This window comes from Suncus etruscus, chromosome 13, assembly GCF_024139225.1.
Source record: "Suncus etruscus isolate mSunEtr1 chromosome 13, mSunEtr1.pri.cur, whole genome shotgun sequence".
Lineage (NCBI taxonomy): Eukaryota > Metazoa > Chordata > Mammalia > Eulipotyphla > Soricidae > Suncus > Suncus etruscus.
Window position 1 is genome coordinate 38,322,891 of NC_064860.1, and position 13,595 is coordinate 38,336,485.

Consider the following 13,595-nt stretch of genomic DNA (forward strand, 5'->3'; position numbering starts at 1 on the left):
TATCAATATATTCCTTCCACAGCAGGTCATAAAGAGACATAACATTTTTGCTATCTTTTTCAACCTTTAAGAAGACTGCAGTAAAATAAACAATAGGAAAAAGTAAAAAACTTCTATGAACATTATACTACCTTATTTATTCAAAGCCTAAATTGCTCCATGTTTGTTCCTCTCTTTGCCTGAGCAAAGCATTTATAGTCATAGCTGCTTTTGGTACTTCTTTGTAAAGCTAGGTTTATTCCTGGCTTTATCTCCTTTATTCTGGCTTTGAAGGTTCCTGATAGTCTTTTGTGTTCAAGTTTATCTATAATCCCTTTTCTGTGTCTTTTGTTCAGTCCTTTTAAAACTCAGCTTTGCAGAGTGCGCCTGTACAACCTCCTCCTTCTTTAGATGTCTTCCCCTTTATCTGGATTATTTCTTATTATGCTATAATCGAGATTTTACTGTTTAAATCTCCTGCCTCTCCAAAGTCATATTCCTTTTCTAAAGTCTCACATCATAGAATCACACCTGTGGAAAACACTCTTTTGAAGTGAAGAGTTAATTTGTAATGCAAATAATTACCTCTTTATTTATCTCATTTTCAAGTAGGCTTTTTCATCTATCAGATTTTCATAAAGACAAGTCAGGGACAAATTATTTCACACCTTTTCCTTTTCCTGTCATTTTCTCACTCTCCTTCCTCTCCCTCTTTCTACTGTCCTTTCCTCCTCTGGTTATTGTCCTGATTCCTCCCAGATTCAAACTAAGCCTGGCTTCTTTTCCAAACTCGAAACTCTGCATTTGTTGAACTAAAATGATTTCTCTTCATGCTTTGGAATGAGACTTCACTGAAACAGGTAAATATACCCACTGCCTGCCTCAAGCAACTCTATGAATGGTTCCACTTATAAGGATTTTGTTTGCTGTATCTATAATTCCTGAGAACTAGGCATTTCCATTTCTTGTCTTTCCCATTGTTTACACCTTTGATTAAAGTCAGCCTTCTGAATAAGAGAGATGGTTCTACCAGTTGCTCACCTGCAAAATGAGAGAGACCCAGGTTTGATCTGTGGCATTGCATGGTTTCTGAACACCAAGGAGAGTAACCCCTCAGCACTGGCATTGTGACCCGCAAACAAGCAAACAGAAGGGGAAAAAAGGAGGACAAAAAAGGGAAAGAAAATGAGGGCAGCAGGAAGAGGATAGGGGGCAATTGAGAGGGCAGATGTTAAAGGTCTCAGGTAGACTGGTGATACAGAAGAGCTGTATATTCAAATTGCAGGTCTTCTACAGCTCTGATACTTAAGCCACAACAACCAAACTTTAGAATGTGTTTGTATGTCAGATATGAAGACATCCAGGACTCAATATTGCCCCCAAACCAAGCAAACAATAATGTCCCTGTCAAGGGACAGACTGGGAGGCAAGGTGGAGGATGGGAGGAAATATAGGGACTAGTGGTGGGAATTAACACTGGTGATGAGACTGGTGCTGGAGTATAGAAAAACTAGAACTCAACTATGAATAATTTTGTAAATTAGAGTCTTGTTAAATTTTGTAGCTGTGGAGAGAAAAAAAACCAACTGTATTATAAACAACCTTGTAACAAAAGTGTTTAAATAAAATAATTAAAAACAAACAGAAATTTTACGGTGAGTCCCATAATATGGCTCAGTGTTAGAGAAGCTGTCTTGCAAGTGTGAGGCCCTGGTTTCAATCCCTGGCTGACACTGAAAAAATAAAAGAATGAATGGACAAATGCCACCTTGTAAAACAAACTCTAAGGAGTCAACTTCTCTCTGTCCCAGCTTTCTTGATAATAAAATGAGGGCAAGGATCTCTATCCTGTTTATAGAGGGTTTATTTTTTAAAAAGCAACGTACAGGGGCCAAAGTGATAGCACAGTGGTAGGGTGTTTGCTTTGCACATGGCTGACCCAGGATGGACCTGTGTTCAATCCCCAGCATCCCATATGGTCCCCCAAGACAGGAGCAATTTCTGAGTGCATAGCTAGGATTGTAACCCCTGAACATCACTGGGTGTGGCCCAAAACAAAAACACACAAAGAGCAATGTATATAAGAAGATGAAAATTAGAATGCATATTCTATCTGATGTATATGAGGTCCCCAGGTGACTTAGTGGGGAGGAGAGAAGCAGCAGCCTCAATAACTTGTCCTTCTCTTTCTCCACATAGAACACTTGGGAATGGCTATGAGATTTAGAATTAATAACGTCTGTGATACACCTCTGCACAGCACAGACCTCAAGTCTCAGCAACCCTACTATGAGATTGTCAAGCTGCACCTAATGTCCATTTGGTCTGTCTAGCATGGGAATTGATCCATGCCATCCAACTTCCTGGGGAGCCATACACTCCAGCTAGAGCAATAAATTGCTCATTATAGGAAAGGAAAGAAAGTCCCTTTCCTATCTACCTGCTTGCTTCATATCTTGAAAAAGAAGAACTTACGCATCATTTGTAGGATATTTTAAAAACAGAAGATATCATGTTAAAAAATTATCTAGAGAAAGGGCCAGGAGGATCAGTCCAGGGCAGTTTGGATGAGAAGGAATCACTATGACAACGATAGTTAGAAATGATCACTCTGGAAAGAACAGGGTGCTGAAAGGAAATAAAGTGATGGGCATGATACCCCTTCACGAACAATATTGCAAACCACGGTATCTAAAAGGAATTAAAAATAAAAAATAAAAGAAAGAGAGAAACAGAGACACACGAGAGAAGAAAAATGCCTGTCCCAGAGGTAGGCAAATAGGGAGGACAGGAGGGAAACTGGGAACATTGGTGGCATTGATGCATTGGAAATGTGCATTGGTGAAGGGTGTTTTACATTGCATGACTGAACTCAATCATGAACTTCGTATTAACTCTGTGTTAACAAAAAACAGCTGTGGGGCCGGAGAGATAGCATGGAGGTAAAACATTTGCCTTGCATGCAGAAGGATGGTGGTTCAAATCCTGGCATCCCATATGATCCCCCGAGCCTACCAGGAGCAATTTCTGAGTGTAGAGCCAGGAGTAACCCGAGTGCTGCCGGGTATGACCCAAAAACCAAAACAAAAAAACAAAAACAAACAAATAAAAACTGTTTATGAACAACCTTGTAACCATGGTGTTTAAATAAAGTTATTTGGGAGGGGCACACCCAGTGATGCTCAGGGGTTACTCCTGGCTATGCGCTCAGAAATCTTTCCTGGTTTGGGGACCATATGGGATGCTAGGGATTGAACCAAGGTCCATCCTGAGTTAGCCACGTGCAAGGCAAATGACTTACCACTGCGCTATCGCTCTGGCCCCTAAAGTTTGGTGTTTTTTTTGTTTGTTTGTTTTAAAAAGATCTTAGTGATAGGTAGTTTTCCTGAAAGTACAGAGAATGAGTTATTTTTTTCCTGAGGGTTGAGGGCTTCCCAAGCCATGCTAAGCAACCCAGGACTCACTCCCAGACATATTTAACTAACCAGGCCAGTAATTCAGTGCTAAAGCCTGAGGACACAGTGTTGTAGGGGAAGCAGGCAGGTAAATAGGAAAAGACACCTACATGGCAATGAGTTCTTGGGATGTAATATAAGTTCTTAGAACATAATAAATCCAAGATGATGAGATTTGAAAGGGTATTCTTGTCACTAGTCCTAAGGCTACCAGCACCTACCTTCTTTGTAGTTATAGGAACTAAGGCCTGATAAGAGAAGCTCCTATTGGAACAAAGGCCTGGTCTCTTCAGCCCTTAAAATTTTAGTTTTTATGTTCTGATTGACTGGACTATATCCTACATACCATTCAGTACTCATGAAAGACAAGATTTCGGGGCTGGCGAGGTGGCGCTAGAGGCAAGGTGTCTGCCTTGCAAGCGCTAGCCAAGGAAAGGACCACGGTTCGATCCCCCGGCGTCCCATATGGTCCCCCCAAGCCAGGGGCAATTTCTGAGCGCTTAGCCAGAAATAACCCCTGAGCATCAAACGGGTGTGGCCTGAAAAACCAAAAAAAAAAAAAAAAAAAAAAAAAAAACGAAAGACAAGATTTCCTGATGAAGCTACAGTAGGTTTTAACTATTGCTCACTCCTGATACAAGCCAGGAATACTTAGAAAGCAATAGAATTCCATTATAATTATGAGAAAAATAGTAAGAAGAGAGGGAATGTCAATAATGATACCTTGGAAGGAGCTTGGTTTGTCTAGGTGCTCTTTTAGAAATGGACTTGAGATATCTTTACCAATTCCTATAATGCGCACAGCCATAATAAAGTCAGTGAAGTCACCTAAAAATGCATCTAGGAACAGAAAGAGCCTCAGATTCAAGATCCACTATGATCTTTGCTGCTGGGTGGCTATCACTATGCTAGAGTGGTTAAATAATGTCTTTTTTAAAATCTCTCAGGAAGTGAAACCAATCAGAAATGATAGACTATGATACAGATGATTGACAGAGAGATAGATAAGATATTTTGTTATAGGAAATTCCATATTCTGAACTGCCACCTACCATTTGCCATCTGGAGGCAGAGAAAAAGCAAAGGGGCTACTTTTAGGCCAACTTATATTCCTAAGACCTAACAGAATTATTTCCATAAGTTCCAAACTTAGATCTAAGCTCCCACAAGAGAGTAAATGTCTCCTTCCTTTGCCTCTTGTTTCATACATATCTTCAACCGATTGGATGATAACCCCCAAATTGAAGGCGGGGAGGGAATCTTTTCTTAGTCTACTGATTCAAATCTTAACCATATTTTCCAATAATACCCTTATACATGAATACAGAATTAATATTTTATTAGAATTTAGTTATCCAGTCATATGAACTAGATATGGATAGTCATATGAACCATTCTAGCTGACTAGCATGTGATGGGGAGCCCCTTTACAAGTATTGAGACAGTATTGATCAGAGATAGGACAAGAGCCTGGCCTCTCATTTCCTCTTGGGCTTTGGGTTAGTGACACTATGTACCTCTGTATTCAGCCTCTACAAAATGAGGTGGGTGGGAAGGTGAAATGTAACATTGCCTTGTAACTCTGAAATTATATTTCTTTTGTCACCTAAGAATGTTCTTTTTTGACAAGGAGAGAAGCTAAATTTTTTTCCTTTCTAAATTCAAATGTCCTTTTGATTTTCATTTATATGTAAATGTGTGAGCCTTGACCAAAAACAAAATTACCATCTCTAGGTCACTCCTCAGCCCTTGCATCATTAAAATGCAGCTGCAGATTGCAAGGACCAAAATATGAAGAGAAAGAATGACTAAATCATCTTGATTTATCCAGCCTAGAGTATCCTGGAATAATTGTGTGGGCCATCCATGGAGAGGGATTGGGAGGGGTTATCACACAAGGAAGTTTTGTTTTGCCAAGGTCTCCATCTACCTTGAGCCTTTGTCTTTGAAGGAAAGCAGTGCTCTGTCTTAGAAGAATAAAAGTTAGGGAGATCAGGGAGAGAAGGCGGGGGAAATCCCTAGCATCAGAGTCTTCATTGTCCAGTTCAAATTCTAGTTCTGCTTTTTAACCTTGAGCTGATCACTTTGCCTCTTGGAACTTCAGTTTTTCCTCTATTCATGGGAGAATACCAACTTCAGAGATTCACTATGCATAATAAAGAAGATGGTATAGAAAGTCAGGAAGTTTTGAGCAAATTATGTTGAAAATAGAAATGGACAAGGTATATGTTGAGAGAGGATCAGAGGATACCCTAGGCGTGTAGTAGGAAGAAACTGGTCATACTAGTCACAGTCTCCCTCTTTTATATTTCAGGGCATCTGTGGTGTGAACTTAGGCCAGAGTGGGAGGGCAGACAGGCAGGAAATTAAGGAATTCTCCTTCCCACATAGAACTAACAGTCTGGGTGGTGAGTAAGGTTTTCAGGGAATTCAATTTCTGGGAAATTGAATATCCTGAGCACTGGTTGTTGGTACCTTTATGAATAAGGGAAACTAGAGAGGAAGCCCCTTAGCTTTCAATCCTGAAAGTGGAACTTTCTAATAAAGCTAGCTTTTGTAGAAGATGTGATTTTGAAGAATGATGGTAGAACTAAGGCATAACTCCTGGAGGAAAAGTGGGAAAACCCAGGGCAATAGACTAGAATCAGATGTTCACGAACTGGGAAACACATGTATTTCATTAGTTTTCCTCTGAAAAGCACCAGGGAGCAATGAAAGATTTTAAGTCAGAGAGTATCTCAGTGAAGACAATATTTATGACAACTCAGCCTTGTAGCAATTAATGGCAAAACAGAAGGAAGATGAGATATTGGGATGAACAAGGATATGATGAAAACAGGGCCAGCAATAATCTGCCTTGAATCCTGCCTTATATGCATTTCTCTGTCATCACATTTTTATCTTCCCCGTTTCATACATAAGCCATCTAAATTGTATCACTCATCCTAGAATAATTCTTCTAGCTGGATTGACTAGAGAAAAGGTGCCATTGGCAAAAGCAAAGAAGTTGAAATAGAGAACTAGTTGAGTTGAAGAAAGTTAGATAATAAAATCTGGTTTTTGACACGTTGAATTTATAGTAAGACATAGTTGAATGTGTTAGTGGAAAAGTAAGCACTGACTTTTTCCACGATAGGAAGTGACTTTTCTATTAAAACAACATGGAATTGGAAAATCTAACCAAAATCAGATACAGAGTAAAAACACTTAAAAAGTGGGGCTATTCCACCATTCTCTTTTTGATGTGTAATTAACGATGTGGAAAACCCAGGGTATTTGCATAGTTTGTAGTTTCTTCACTGGCTTTATGGAGAACAATAAATATATTTGTTAAAACAAAGTGAAAATAAATGAACAGGAAATGGAAAATGTGGGCAAATATTTTCTTCTTTTTTTTTTTTTTTTGAGGTGGTATGATTGAAAAGCTCTTATGTCTATTATGTTCTTGAACTCTAGGAAAGGATGTGTATGCAAGAGGATACTGGCATAGTTCTAAAGAATATTTTAACTAAAGGAAAACAGATCTGCAGAGAGGAGATGGTCCCATTTACTCTTAAAAATCAGGAAACAAAAACCCAAAAACCTCAGCAGACTACTTATAACATCTAGTTATAAAGGCTGTTTACCTAACTGCTTTTTCAAAGGGCATCCTGAAGATGCTTGCTTGTTTCTCAATTACTGGAGTCTCCCCCCCATACACACACACACCCTACCTTTGGTTTCTCTCCCTTTATTTTTATCTCCTCCCTCTTGTGCCTCATTGACAGCAAGTAGACAGCGGTGGTTTCAAAGGGTTATGAAGCCCATTTGAAACAGAGATGATTATGTGGTTCAGGAGGAAAGGGAGAAAGACAAAATAAAAAAGAAGTGACTCTAAGCTGTTAAGAGGAGACCATTAATAGCAACATCTTGATTTTGTTAAGAGGCAAGCCAAAGCCATCTGAAACAGGCAGGGAACAAGGTGATAATAAGAGAAAATGTGTTTCACAGACAAAGGAGCAGACAGCAGGGGACAGCAGTTACTGAGGAAGGCACACATGCGGGAAAGTGTGCAGAGAGGACCTGCTAATCCCTGTGAATCACAGCGCCAGGAGCAGAGGCCTTTTGAACTCCTTGGCAACTTCTGCCTGCCCTCAAAGTAGATTGTAAAGCATAGGAACAAAAGAAAAGTTCACTCTGAGTTCCTCTTGTCAGAGCAGAGGAAATTGCTTTGAGACCAGCACTAGAAGATGATAATGGTAGAAAGCAGAACCAAGTAAAAGAACAAAATATTAAAAGTGTCAGGTCACAGGGAGCTTGCCTAACACAAAGTGCAGTAAAACCACCACAGACAAGACTTTCAGCCCAGATCCTACTGCTGTGCGGTTCGCTTCTACCAGCGCTCACCAATTGAAATAGGAAGATAATGCCTCAGTTACTCAGAATAATCCTTACTTGCCAAATGATGACTGAGTGCTGCAGTGCCAGGGACTATCGCTGTGACTGCTGGGAAGGGCAAAAGGAGCGTCTCTGTTCTTGTACTCAACTGGTTTTGTGAGGTCAGAAAGGCCCATTACAAAGTGAATCCTGGGAAGTGCTGTGGACCCTGGAAAAGCATAAGTAGGCCCTACACAAAATAAGTTAGATAAGAACCACTATAGGAACTGAAAGAAGTGAAGTGTCTTGTATTTTCAAGCCCTGACTTCTTATCTTTGTCCAAGCAGTGGGCATAGTGGTTCTGGGAGTTCTCTGGGAATCATGCCATGGAGTCTCATAACTGGAGACTCCAGTAATTGAGAAACAAGACAAGCATAGAAATCTCTTTTCTCCTCCTCCTCCTCCTCCTCCTCTTCTCCTCCTCCTCTTCTTCTTGTTCTTCTTCTTGTTCTTTTCTTCTTGTTCTTGTTCTTCATTATTTTAGTTTTTGGGCCACAACCAGTGATGCTTAGCAATTAATTCTGGCTCTGCACCTAGGGATCACTCCTGGTTGGCCTTCTAGGTCATGTACAAGGCAAACATCTTTCTCACTGTAATGTTGCTTTGGTCCACGGACATAGTATTCTCTTAATGCTCAGTCTAGAGCAGGAGCTAGAAACTACAGCTGCATTTGGTGTTCCTTTTGTTTAGAAATCAGGACATTTTTAAATGTTAATGATGGCACTAAAATCTCCATCCAGATTTTTTTTTTATTTGGGGCACATCCAGATGTATTCAGATATTCAGAGGTTACCTGGCTCTAGAGTTCTTGGATTACTCCTGGCAGTAGTTGTGGAGAGGTTAAACCCTGGGTGGCCAAATGAAAGGCAGGGACCTTGATCACTGTACTCTCTCCAGCCTCATGTCTTCAGATTCCAAACCAAAAGTTGCAAAAAAGGCATGGTAAGGTTTTATTTGATTGGAAATTTGTTTTATTGTTGGGCTGAAGGGGTAGTGGTAGAGAATTCTGATTCACTGGGTTGGAAGGTCAAAGCTAGGTACAATCCTGTGTTCCATGAATATCCTGGGATACCCTGGTGGTACTCTGTGGGCCTCTAGGACTGCAACTGGTGTTGCTCAATGTATGTAATACATAAACAAATGGGGGTTAACCATATGCAAGGCATGTTACTTAGCACCTCTATTATCTTTTGGCCCCTGGGTGAGTTTTTAATTGATACAGTATTTTTTTTAACTTTTTTTGTTTGTTTTGGGGCCACACCTGGTGACGCTCAGGGGTTACTCCTGGCTATGTGCTCAGAAATCGCTCCTGGTTTGGGAGACCATATGGGACACTGGGGATCAAACGGTGGTCCGTCCTAGGTTAGCATGTGCAAGGCAAATGCCCTACCACTTGTGCCACCACTCTGGCCCTCCCCCTTTTTTTTAACTTGATTGATTTATAGGTTTTTGGGCCAAGTCAGCTCAGGGGTTATTTCTGATTCTGCACTCAGAAATGCCCCTGAGAGACTGGGGGATCACATGGGATGCCAGGAATTGAACTGTGTCCCTCCCGAGTTGGCAGCATGCAGGGCAAATGCCCCATTGCTGTGCTATCTCTCCGGCCCCAGATACAGTATTTTTAAATTGCAAGATTCCCCCCTGAGAGTCCCTATTTTGGAGGTATCTAACAGCACTGCATCCACAGCAATTAGTAAGAGTAGGTTGTTGCAACTCCACTTGACTGGAGCTATCTAGTTTGACCATCCCTACCACTGACATTGGGATCTTCAATGACTTGTCCTAAGCTGGGCACCTTTGAGGGTCATTATTCCTGGACCACATATATAAAGGAGAATTGTGGGTAATGAAGGTTATCCTACTTCCTATTGCTTAGAAATTAACTAGACTTGCTTTATTCTTTTCTGTCCACAGTTTTGTGGAGGTTTTTTTTTTTTTTTTTTGGTTTTTGAGCCACATCCGGTGACACTCAGGGGTTACTCCTGGCTATGCACTCAGAAATTGCCCCTGGCTTGAGGGACCAACTGGAACACCAGGGGATGGAACCGCGGTCTGTCCTAGGTTAGCGTGTGCAAGACAAAGACCCTACCACTTGCACCACCACTCCGGCCCCCTCTGTCCACAGTTTATATGGATTATGGGATCATTTCATGAAGAAAAAGACAGAAATGTGTAAAATATGGCAAACAAAATCTGAAAAAAAAATATTTTGAAAATTAATGCCAATTACACCAAACCATCAGGTAAGGACAGAGTCTTGCTGATGGCTGGCTCAGCATGGAAGTTTGACCTTCCTGGCTCCCTGCCCTACACAGCACTGTCAGTTTTAATAGGCTGCAATCCCGTAGCTATGAGCGAGACTAATCAAACTGCAAAGAGCAGCCTGTTCTTAATCAGGAAATCACAGGATAATCATTTAACTCTGTTGTTTCTTAGTGAGCTCCAAGCTGTCTCAAAAATAAATAAAATAAAGTCTGAATAAGATAACTGCTTACAACGCCAATCTTGACTTTTTAATGGTCTTACTTTAAAAAAAATCTTTAATTACAGAATTGTTTTAAGAAAAGTTTCAGAAGTATCTCTTATTTTCAGAAAATAAAATATCTTTTCCTCAATTTTTATAGGAAACCTCAGACTACTGGGTATCAATTACCTTAGTCCCCTTGAACTGATCATAGATCCAAATTCTTCATGGTATGATTATAGTTCATAGGCTGCAGATAGAAATGGCAACTCACACTGAGCACACATAATGAGCTGCAGGTGCCAGCTCTTGGAGAGTGGAGGAATAATCAGAGCTGAGCTGCAAGAAAATTCCTGAAGCACCTATTTATTAGAGCCAGGAGTCCCTCTCTATTCAGCCCTTGCATCTAGTTTCTTTAACTCAGGAACAAGTTACAAGAAGCTGTTTAGAGCAATGGATAACTATTGAGCTTGTTGGTTTATTTTTGGGTCATATCTAGTAGTCCTGAGGCCTTACTCCTGGCACCTTGTTTAGGGATCAATCATGCAAGTAAGTGTTCAGGCACCATATGTGGTACTAAGAATCAAACCGGGATTTTGGCTATTTATAAGGCAAACACCTGAATCATTATAACTATCTCTGTCTCCAACGATTGAGTTCAATTAAATATAGTTAATATTTAATTAACTATAATTAATAGTTATATTAATTATAACTGTAGTTATATAGTAGTACAACTCCTCAACCTTCCAGAAATTGTTCCTGGTTGGCCCTTAGGCAGGCAAGTCTTCCTGGTTGGCCCTTAGGCAGGCAAGTCCATCATTCTGAAATTTAGTTCACCTCAACACATGAATAATATCAACACCTTCATCCATGCTTTCCAGAGCCATAATGGAATGTATAAGAGGCATTTACATAAGTTGTTTGGAACACTAAAAAAACTCTCCATAGATTGATATATTTAAATTTACTTAAAAGTCAGGTGTAACCATATATACCTTCTTGGATTATGCATGAGTGCTCTTAAAACAATAGTGTTGTGCTCATTTTGGCAACTTATATACTAAAATTGGAACAAAATCTTGAGTTTAGGATACTTTCCAGGTAGTCTGGTTATAGCTGATACTCCTATGGCATTTGCAGATTCCCCTTCTTCATAAAAGACAGCAGCCAAATGCCATCTCCTATGCCCTCCAACATTAAGGGCCCAACTCTGACAGAAATCAAATAATATGAGGAGCTAAATCGTCTCTGGTGAGATCCAACTACAGGGCGGAAAACACTGGATCTTTCCTTATGAAATGTGAATGGGCCAAGCCCCTTGCATCCATCTCACTACTGGAAAATCTAGCAGCCCCACCCACTGCCAACATCTTTCCAGTAAGATATAACCAGGCTCTTCCACCAAACTCCAAATGAAATTAATGGCTGCTGATACTTCCCAAGAAGTTCTATCCTGGCTTATACCTCTGTGAAATTCTCAAAAAGCAGGATGAGGGTAGATTCCCCTTTCTGCATAACTACAGCAATAAACCGCCACCCCCTACACACTCTGACAAAAACAGTCCTGTTCTAAGACTTAACCTTATCAAACTTCCAAGCCCACAAATTGTATCAGATCTGGACCACAGAGTTGTATGCAACAGCACAGCACCTCAGTATCTCATAGTAGTGTCAGCCCAGTAGTATCACAGGAAATCTAATGGGAAAGTTACATAGTAAACTACCCACCTCTGGGAGCCTAAAAATACATAAAGTTCAACTAGCACTAACCACATCCTAGGCCCTAGGATATCTGGAATGATGTAACACCATGGAGGGCCAGAGTGATAGCAGAGTGGCGAGGGTGCTTGTTTTGTAGGCAGTTGACCTGGGTTCCATCTGGCATCCCATATGATCCCGAGTCTACCAGGTGTAATTTGAGCCCAGAGCAAGGAGTAACTCCTGAGCAATGCCAGGTGTGGCCCAAACAAAAACTAAACAAAAAACACCATGGAGAGATGGAAATGATGCCAGTGGAGATCCCAGGTGACTGACTACTTTGCCTAGGTAGCTTTTCAGGTCAGTTGCCTTCCTTCACAGAAAAGAATTTCAGGGGGAGATGAGCAGTGAGGACAGGCTTTTATTGTAAATTCTGAGGAAGGGGAAGGATAAGAAGAGTAAAATTCTTAAGAGAGAGCACAGGCTTTTCCAAAGGTGGATAGAACCCCAGTACATATTCCAGCATGAATGTAGTTAAGTACACATCTCAAGAGGGGGAGTGTGGGCAACATGTACATGCTTGGATCATGTTCATCAGCCCAGGGAGCATATGTGTGTCTCCCTTGTCTCAAGTTGGCTTTTATAGGGCTTCTTCCAACCTGTCCCACGTGGGACTTTCTACCTTGTTTAGAGTCCTGTTGCGGTTGCCAGGGGAAGGGTTGGAATCAGATCTTTGACTTTCCTTTCCAGGCTTTTGTTCCTGCTGGAGCTTCTCTTAAGAGGAATTAGTTCAAGTACCTACAAAGTGTGTCCTGGTAGACTTAGGGCTAGGGATAAGAGTAACATCTTCAAATCCATCTCTTGGTTTTATTATATACCAAGAATTTGCTACATTCCAAAAATTCATTACCTTGTGGGGGGGAAGATAGGGGGGTTTCCCTGTCTATCTGCCTACTTCAGAACAATCATTTCAAAATGACTTGAGTTGATCTTTGCCTTTGTGCTGTAATCTTATTTATACTTATAACAGAAGCTAGTGGATATGATATTGGGAAGGTTATACTGGAGGTGGAATTGATGTTTGAATAGCAAATGCCTGAAATGACCGTATTATGAATAACTTGGTCAATCACAGTGTTATAATAAAAATTAGAAAAACAAACAAGAGGGGCCGGGAAGGTGGCGCTAGAGATAAGGTGTCTGCCTTGTAAGCGCTAGCCAAGGAACTGACCGCGGTTCGATCCCCCGGCGTCCCATATGGTTCCCCCAAGCCAGGGGCAATTTCTGAGCGCTTAGCCAGGAGTATCCCCTGAGCGTCAAACGGGTGTGGCCCAAAAACCAAAAAAAAAAAAAAAAAAAAAAAAAAAAAAAAAAAAAAAAAAAAGAAAAACAAACAAGAAAAATAATGAGTGCAAATAGAAATAAATGTAGAAAAGTTTTTAATGAAAAATTTTTGTACCATGAACACTTAATATTTTCTTTAACAAACTACCTACAGTTCCTTACTGGAAGCAAGACAGTATATATTTTTAATCAAAAATCTTTATTGCCTATTAATTTTAATAGGATGACATTAAAGA